Consider the following 9,198-nt stretch of genomic DNA (forward strand, 5'->3'; position numbering starts at 1 on the left):
CAGGCAGCGTCTCCAGGAGAAGCTCAGAACCCAAGCCACCAAGCAGGGCTGCAAAGAGGCTGCTGCAGGAGACTGTGGAAAGTGACTGCCTCTGCCGGGGGCGGGGGGGGGGGGGGGGGGAGCTGTGAGTCCACTGCAACTGCCTGCCTGGGGTCAAAGGGCCAGCAATGGACAGAAGGGCTGTAGGCCGAGGAGAGGGGAGGGAGTGTAAGCAGGAACCTACCCAGCCCCTCCGTGTCTGCCCATCACCCCATTTGACTGTGCATGCCTCTCAAGAAAACGGGGTGCTGTTTCACTTCTAACTCCAGTACCTTGTTTAAGTTCCTCTTTGGGTCAGGTTTAATCTCCAGCCACGCAGGGAAAGAAACTCTGGGATTTGTAGTTCCTTATGAGTGAATTCTAAAACAATATGCTGTTGAGTTTTGGTTGCACTTTAAAGATTTATTTATTTATTTTTGTGAGAGAGAGAGAGAGAGAGTGAGCTGAGCATGACCGGGGCGGGGGGTGGGGGGCAGAGGGAGAAGCTGACTGGCCGCTGAGCCGGGAGCCTGATGTGGGGCTTGATCTCAGGACCCTGGGATCATGACCTGAGCCAAAGTAGGTCGCTCAACTGAGCCACCCAGGTGCTCTTGGCTGCACTTAATTGTAACAGGGATCATGCAGCTTACTTTTTCTATGACTGACTTTTGTCGTTTTCTTGGTGTTGTTAACCTCGTTTTTGAGATCCGTCCTGCTGATCCATTCTGTATATAGAAGTCCAAAGTATGAAGATATATTTTATTTATCCATTTCAGTATAATTAGATATTTGGTTTTTTTTCAGATCTTCCTTTATGAACAATGTTTCTATGAATATTGGAAATACCTCTTTATATGTGTAAAAGTTTCTCTAACACATATACGCAGGAGAGAAATTGTGGGGTATAGAATATGTGGTGTGCAACTTTATTATGTATTGCCAAACTGTTTTCCACAAGGATTGCGCTCTCACTGGCAGTGTATGAGTGTTTCTGTTGCTAAATATCTTCATTATGAAGACACTTGACATTGTCAGATATTTTAAAATTTGCAAAAGCAGGGAGGCGTAATATGCCATCTGATTTTGATTTCAATTTCTTTTGTCTTAATTATGAATGACACTGGACATCTCTTACATCTTTTTTTTTTTTTTTTTTTACCATAAGCATTTCCTCTTTTCTGGAATGACTGGTATATATTTTGTCCTTTTTTTTTTCTTTAGAGGAGTTCTTCATAAATTCTAGATAACCACCTTTTATTGATTGCTTATATTGCGAATATTCTCTCTCAGTTTGCAGCTTGTGACCAGTTTGAATGATTTCTGCCTTGCTGTTCTATTCCACTCATTTACCCACCTACCCCTGTTCCATTTCCACACTGGCTTGTCTTGTCATGTTCTTTATAGTGTCTTCTGGTGAGCAGAAGGCCCACAGTTTAGTATGGTAAAATGTGGCCTTCCTGCCCTCCTGCTTTGCTGATTTCGAGAGTCTTGCCTAAGAGCTCCTTCTTTTCTCCCACATTGTAAAGATATTCGATGTTGCCTTCTAAAGTTTTTCTGGGTTTGCCTTTCACAAAGTCTTTAGTTTTCCACAGATACGTAATACATGCTCCTTTATAACTGAGCTTTCCTGTATACGTGAGTTTGTTTCTGGTCTCCGGCCTGCTCCAGTGGTCTTGACATCTGCAAGGACAAGTGTCCCCATCTTGCTCTTCTTTAGCATTGTCTTGGCTCTTCTTATCTAGAAAAGCCATTTGCTTTTCTGCGTAAATTTTAGAATCAAATTGTCAAGTTCTCCAAAACTATTCTGTAGTGATTCTGATTAGATTTAGGGGATAATTGAAATCTTTACAGACTGCTCCACAGTTGCCTGCCTCCTTTCTCCTTTCACCATGATAGATGCTGCTGTGTCCCTTGCCACGAACTTGCTGGCGGGTGGAGAGGCCATGGCCATCTCCAAGACCGTGGTTGCACCCATCCACTGGGTCAAGCTGCTGCTGCTGCAGGTGCAGCATGCCTGCAAGCAAATCACTGCAGATAAGCAATACGAGGGCTTCGCATCCCCAGGGAGCAGGGAGTCCTGTCCTTCTGGCATGGTAACCTAGCCAATGTCATCAGATGCTTTCCCACCCAGGTTCTCACCTTTGCCTTCAAAGATAAATACAAGCAGATCTTCCTGGGTGGTGTGGACAAGAGAACCCAGTTTTGGTGCTACTTTGCAGGGAATCTGGCATCAGGTGGTGCCGCTAGGGCCACATCCTTGGGTTTTGTGTATCCTCTTGATTTTGCCCGTACCTGTCTAGTAGCTGATGTGGGCAAAGTTGGAGCTAAAAGGGAATTCCGAGGCCTCGATGACTGCCTAACTAAGATCTACAAGTCTGATGGGATGAAGGGCCTGTACCAAGTCTTTAATGTGTCTGTGCAGGGTATTCTCATCTCCCAAGCTGCTTACTTCAGTATCTATGACACTGCAAAGGGAATGCTTCCAGATCCCAAGAACACTCACATCTTTATCAGCTGGATGATCGCACAATCTGTCACAGCGGTGGCTGGGTTGACTGCCTATCCATTTGACACTGTTGGTCACCATATGATGATGGAGTCAGGGTGCAAAGGAACTGACGTCACGTAGGCAGGCACGCTTGATTGCTGGAGGAAGGTTGCTTGTGATGAAGGAAACAAAGCTCTTTTCAAGGGCGCATGGTCCAATGTTCTCGGAGGCATGGGTGGTGATTTTGTGCTTGTTTTGTATGATGAAATCAAGAAGTTCACATAAGTTATTGCCTAGGTGTTCCCCTTGTGAACAAGCAGGTTGTATTATATAACATATCTTAAGCATTCTTTTTTTAAAAAGATTTATTTATTTGAGAGAGACAGCATGCATGCAAATGGGGTGGGGGAGGAGCAGAGGGAGAGAGAAAATCTTAAGCAGGCTCCACACTGAGCAGGGAACCCGACGTGGGGCTCGATCCCACAACCCTGAGATCATGACCTGAGCTGAAATCACAGGTTGGACCCTTAACCAACTGAGCGTTCTTGATAGACTGTTGGCTGTTTATCAGTGGCCACTCTTACTGGTTGAAAATGGGAAGCAGTGATATTCATCTGACCCGTTTTCCCTTAAAGCCATTTCCATGATGATGGGACTCAATTATATTTTTTATTTCAGTCACTCCTGATAAATAAATTTGAAGAAATAAAATATATCTGAAATTAAAAAAAAAAAAAAAAACAACCCTTACAGACTGCTTGCTAATTTGTTCCCACTGAATCTGTTCTTCCTGCTCATGAGTTTATGGCTGCCATTTGAAGACTCTCTCACCCTTCTTGGCAGCTAGTTTTGGCCATGTGTGGTAGAGCACTTGCAAATTGATTGCCATTATTTCCTTCCCTGTATCCACATGTGACTTTGCCGTTCTCCTTTCAATAAACAGAATATTTCTCCTCCCCTGGAATATGACCTGGCATTATGACTTGCTTTGCCTAATAGAATGCAGTGGGTATGATACTGTGTCAGTTCTGAGCCTAGACCTCAGCAGGACCTTTGTGCCATCGCTCGCTCTTGGAAATTTGCTACCTTCTGCGAATGAGCCTGGGCTAGTCTGCTGGATGGCGAGAGACACAGGGTTAGATGCCTCATATCCAGGCTTTGCTGCATACTAATCATTTGACCTTAAGCAATGTGCCTCAGGCTCCTCATCTCTAAAATGAGGATCGTAATAATACCTACCAAATAGTGTTGTTGTAAAGATTAAGTGAGTTAACATATGTAAAGCACTTGGAAGAGGGCCTGGCACCTGATAGGCTCTCTGAGGGTCTATCATTATGATGCAAAAGATTGCACATATTGGGCTTATATGGAGAAAAACAAACCATTTGCCTAGAATATAGACTGTGTGATGAGTTGGGAAGAAAGGGCTAGGAAGGTAGGAGGGAGCAAGGTTGTGGTTGCCTTGAATGCCTGCCTCAGATATATGGTTTTTTATTCTACAAATACTAGGGAACCATTGCAAGTGTTGAGCATTTTAGAAACATCTCATCAATGTATTCAAATATTTAGATAAGTTCTCACATTAAATAGTCTTCCATAATTTTATCAGTCCCTCTAACTGGCGACTTACTGGAGATACATTTGATGGCAAGGAATCCTGAAGTGTTCATTTATTTTGTGATGGGGGTAGTTGGATGGGTCTGTTTATATTCACGTGGCTGAATAGCTATTGTTTTTGCAATGAAAGCAAAAGAATCTGGTGCAGTTTATGTTCAAGAACTGGGCAACTTACAGCTGGGCCATGAAGCAGTGTTGAAGACATATGTCCTTGGTCATTGCCAGAGCTGTGATAAATACTCAATATGTTTATATACATCTCAACAGATATTTATTTTACCTGCATTTTCTGCAAGAAATAAAATAAGCAAATGGAAGACATGATCCTCACTGTTCTGAAGCGTATAGTCCATTGAGCAATAAAGACAAATAGCACCTGTGTGATATAGCATGATAAATGATACACAGTAAGAGTATCCATTGGATATTTGGATTTAGAGAGATGTGAAAGTTGAGATCTAGTGGATGATTCAGAATTTGCCAGGGAAAAGGAGGCAGTGGGTTTCAGACAGAGGGAACAGAAAGTGTAGAGGCCTGGAAGCAAGAAAAAACATAGAAGATTTTATAAATATGTATATATGGGAGGATATCATTTGTCAATATTAATATTCTCATGTGTTGCTCCTGAAGTTACATTAGGGACAGTGTCACAAAACCAAGTGGGCTGCATAAAGCTTGCAGTCTGTGGGTTGCTTATCAATGTATTAGATTCTCACCTAACTATACTTTGGTAGGGGAAACACACCTAAGAAATAAATCTCTGAGAGCCTAAAGAGGTAGTGTGGGGGTACAGGGGAGGCTGCTCCCCAAATGTGCCACTTTGGCATAGTTATTATTTTGAATTAAAGTTACTTAAGAAACAGCCAGTGCAAGAACACTCGGACCACTCCTGGTTTTGGCTCCAAAAAGTGGGAAATAAATCTCCCATGGGAAACGTACCCTCCCTACACCGCGAGGTAGGGGGATGTCCATTTTGTCAGAGGTGGGGAATTCAGGGCCAAAGAAGCCTATTTAAACAAATCCTGTTACTTTTACTAATTTATGACTCCAGCCTCCAGCCCAAATTCTGTATTTATGTTTCTTTGTCTAAAAAATATAAAAGTGTCTGCCTTGGTCATTTCTTTAGGTCTCAATTTTATTATTTGGCTTCTGTGTGCATATAATTAAACTTTATTTTACGACTTTGAAACCCAAGTGAGAAGGAAGGGTATCCATGGAAGCGTATGCAAGACCTGGATGTGGAAGGAAAAGAGGTCAAGTTAGAGTCTTAGGAGTTGTACCCAATTCGCGGGTAGGGGATTTGTGTACTATTTATATATACATATACTGCCAGACACAGTTAATTTCAAATATAGGGTGCTCCAGCGTATTTGGTTTTGTAATATTAGATTAACCAACTGTTCTCTAATGCTTTATGTTGATGGCTCTGCCTGGCATATGGTAACTGCTCCATAAATATTAGCTACTATTATCATTTTATCATTATTAAGAACAATATATGATTCAGGGCACCTGGGTGGCTCTGACGGTTAAGTGACAAGACTCTTGATTTTGGCTCAGGTCATGATTTCAGGGTCTTGAGATCGAGCCCCATGTCAAGCTTAAGATTCTCTCTCTCCCTCTGCCCCTTCCCCCTGCCCACTCCACTCTCTCTCTCATGCTCACGCACTCTCTCTCTCTCTCAAAAAAAAAATTAAAAATTAAAAAAAAGAACACCATTTGATTCAAGGTAATATAACAATAGAATCATGTAGAAGGCCACAATTGGAAAACACTGCAAGGTATAGTTGGCTCTTGATTCTTTTTTCTCTATCCCATAATTATTTTATTATTCATGGCTATTTCTACACAAAGAAGATACAGAAGGATGTGACTCAGTTCCAGTAAAAGATTAGTGTTGGGAGTTGTGTAATTCTGATCCCCTGAGCAAGCCCCAATTCCATCACCTCCCCAAAACAGTGAGTGCTGGTGAATTACACAGCAGGATATTTTTCAATAAAGCTGTTGATAGGGGACTGCTCAAGTTATAGCACCAAAACTGTTGTCTATATTACTAAAATTAGGTCAGATTGACTCAACTATTAAAGCAAGGTTGCTACTCTGATTAGAGCATATTTAAGAAATATTATCCTAGGGTGGATTGGTACAAAAATGTAAGGCTCGCCACACATAAATTTGGGAAGAAAAAAACACCCAGATCCTGGAACTCTTGGGAAGACTTAAAGACAGAAATGAAACAAACCCTCTTCCTCTACTCTCCCGCCCCTAAGTTCACCAATATAAGAAACCCTGCCCCTGAGAAAAACGCTTTCAGACTTTCCAGACTATGAGGAAGGAAAAATTTATATTTTATTTTATTATTTGGCAGATGAAACGGAAGGAAAATTTATAATGAGTCATATATGTTGTAGTTATCATAAATAGATTTTTTTTCAGGGAAATTTGCACCATGTTTGTGAAGCACAGAATTTAATGGGATAACTCATATTTATTGGGCATCTTCTAAATACAGATACTAAGCAAGGAATACAGCGGGTACTGGGGACACAGCTGAGAATGATAGATGAGCTGGCATACTGTTTAAAGGAGGAGATAATCAGGAATCAAATAACCACACAAGGAAATGTCAAAATGCAATTGTGGTAAGTGCTATAGATGAGAAACATATGCTCCTCTGAGATCAGGTAGTGGCACCCTTGACCCTGTTTGGGACTGGGAGGGTTGATTGAGTTCTGGAGGATAAACATGAATTAAATAGATAAGGAGGGTGGGCTGTGGGGCTGGGGAAAGTGACCCAGAGAAGAAGAGCACATGCAAAGACTTTCTGTTGGACGGAGCTGATCTGTTCAAGGCACTGGGAGCAGGACCATGCTGCAGAGCTCAGGGTGTGGGAGTGAGCACTGAGCACAGAGCAAGGGAAGCCTACACAGGTAGGCAGAAGGCAGTAATAAAAGCCCTCATTTTAAGCTTGCACATGACCACTTGGAAAAAAAGACTCCATTTCTCAGCTCTTTTGTGGCTAAGTTTTGTCCAGTGAAATTTAAGCAGAACTACTGATGGCAACTTCCAGGAAGCGTCTTTAAAATGGAAAGACATGTCCTTTCTCACCCCCACTTTTGTCCGTCCTTCCTGTTGGTAAAAATTTGGAGAGAGCAGCCATTTTGAAACACGAAGTGACCTTGGGATAGAAGTCCCCTGCGTGACAGAGCAACAAGATGGAAGGAACCCAAGTCCCTCACAGTGTCAAGAGTCATACCGGGCTTGGCCTGACCACCTAGACTTCCTCGAGAGAGAAATAAAACTATCCTCTCTTGTTTAAGCCACCGATATTCAGTTTTTTCTGTGACTCACAGATGATCTAATTCTAACAGGTAAATGTGGGGTCTAAGAAGTCTGGAATTGGCCTGGTCAAATCCACAGACTTCTTCAACTTTAGCGTATCCCACTGCTGCTGAGTTCTTTGTGTATGCCTACAGAGGGGAGGAGATTGCTGCCAACTGGAAGTTCTGTTTGGTCCTTGGCTTCATTTAGCCCTATTGTGAAGCAATCGCTTCATCTTACCAGGGTAGGGGGATCCTGAGAAAATATTTGGGCAAAGTGTGAAAACCGAACTTTCGTGTGATAAAGTTAAAAAATATTCCACATAATCCAAGTATGTCCTTTAGTTAAGTCAAGTATGTTTTAGTTAAGCGAAGCCTCCTTTCCTGAGGAGAAAGTAGAGATTTTGGAAGGGTGGTTGTCAATCAAAGAGAAGACAGAATCTTTGAGGAAGGAGGAAAGTTCCATGCCCTTCCTCAGTCGGTGCACATCCTAGTGAACTATTGGCTGTACTTGGAAGGGCAGAGAGCCCTGGATAAAACACAGGCTACATAGCATAATTTCATGTTTCTTAAGCTGCGCCAACTTGAGGCAGTGTTTTTCAAATTTTCTCTAAGCGTGGAATACTTTCTTCAGTAAAAGCTTATTTGGAAGCTGTATGTACATACAGTTGGCGGGCCTGCTGCTTTTCTGATTGGCAGAGACATCGGGGACACAGGGGCCTGCCTGAATCCCCTCCACATCTCCCTCCAGTTGTGGCTCTCGAAGAGATTGTAGCAGGACACCTCAGGGCTCCAAGGAACACAGTTTAGAAAACCATCTGGGGCTCTTAAATTGAGCACGGTAATAGTTACAAAATAGCATTTTTTTTTTTTTTTCTGGCTTTTTCCTGACTCCCTTTGGAAAAAGTCTAGCCCTACTCTGATTCCTCCCAATTTTTTCTGGGCATTTCTGAATGGTATCAGCTAAAATTACCTCCTCGAAGAGGCCTTTCTGAATTACCCTGTCTGGAGTAGCATTCCTCAGTTACTCTTTGCCAAATCACCATGTTTGAAATATTTATTTGGAGGACTTTTCATTCTCGGACAGTTTCTTGTTTGTTTATTCATCAGTGTGTTAATCTCTTTCTTCCTTGTAAGATAAGCTCTATGAGAGTCTTTGTTTTGTTCACTGCTCTATCCCCAGTCCCGGGCATGGTGTTTGGCATAGTGAATGTGCTCAATAAATACTTTTTGCAAATGTATTACTTTCCTGGAACTGCCTTTGAAAATTACCGTAAGCTGGGGCATCTGGGCGGTTCAGTCGGTTGAGCATCTGATTCTTGATTTTGGCTCAAGTCATCATCTCAGGGTTGTGAGATCGAGCCTCCCATGGGCTCTGTGCTCAGCGGCGAGTCTGCCTGGGATTCTCTCTCTCTCACCCTCTGCTCCTCCCCTGCTTGTGCACACTCCTCTCTCTAGAATAAATAAATAAATCCTTAAAAAATTACCATAAGCTGATGGCTTAAAACAATAGCAATCTATTCTTTCACAGTTCTGGAGGCCAGGCGCTGGTAGGTCATGCTGCCTTCAAAGGGTTTGTGAGGAGAGGTCTTCCCTCTTCTAGCTTCTGGTGGCTCCAGGCATTCCTTGGCTTGCGGCTAAGTAACTCCGATCTCTGCCTCAGTGTTCACAGGACCTTCTCCCCTACCTCTCTGTGTTTTTCCTCTGTGGACACTCGTCATTGGATTTAGGGCCGACCCAGATAATCCAGGATTG

General features: G+C 42.7%; 1 pseudogene; it reads left to right on the plus strand.

Moving 5' to 3' along the window:
• Positions 1–1,907: 1,907 nt before the first annotated feature.
• LOC113924924 lies at positions 1,908–2,791 on the plus strand (annotated as a pseudogene).
• The last annotated feature ends 6,407 nt before the right edge of the window (positions 2,792–9,198 follow it).

Source organism: Zalophus californianus, chromosome 2 (genome assembly GCF_009762305.2).
Source record: "Zalophus californianus isolate mZalCal1 chromosome 2, mZalCal1.pri.v2, whole genome shotgun sequence".
In the NCBI taxonomy this organism is placed as follows: Eukaryota; Metazoa; Chordata; class Mammalia; order Carnivora; family Otariidae; genus Zalophus; species Zalophus californianus.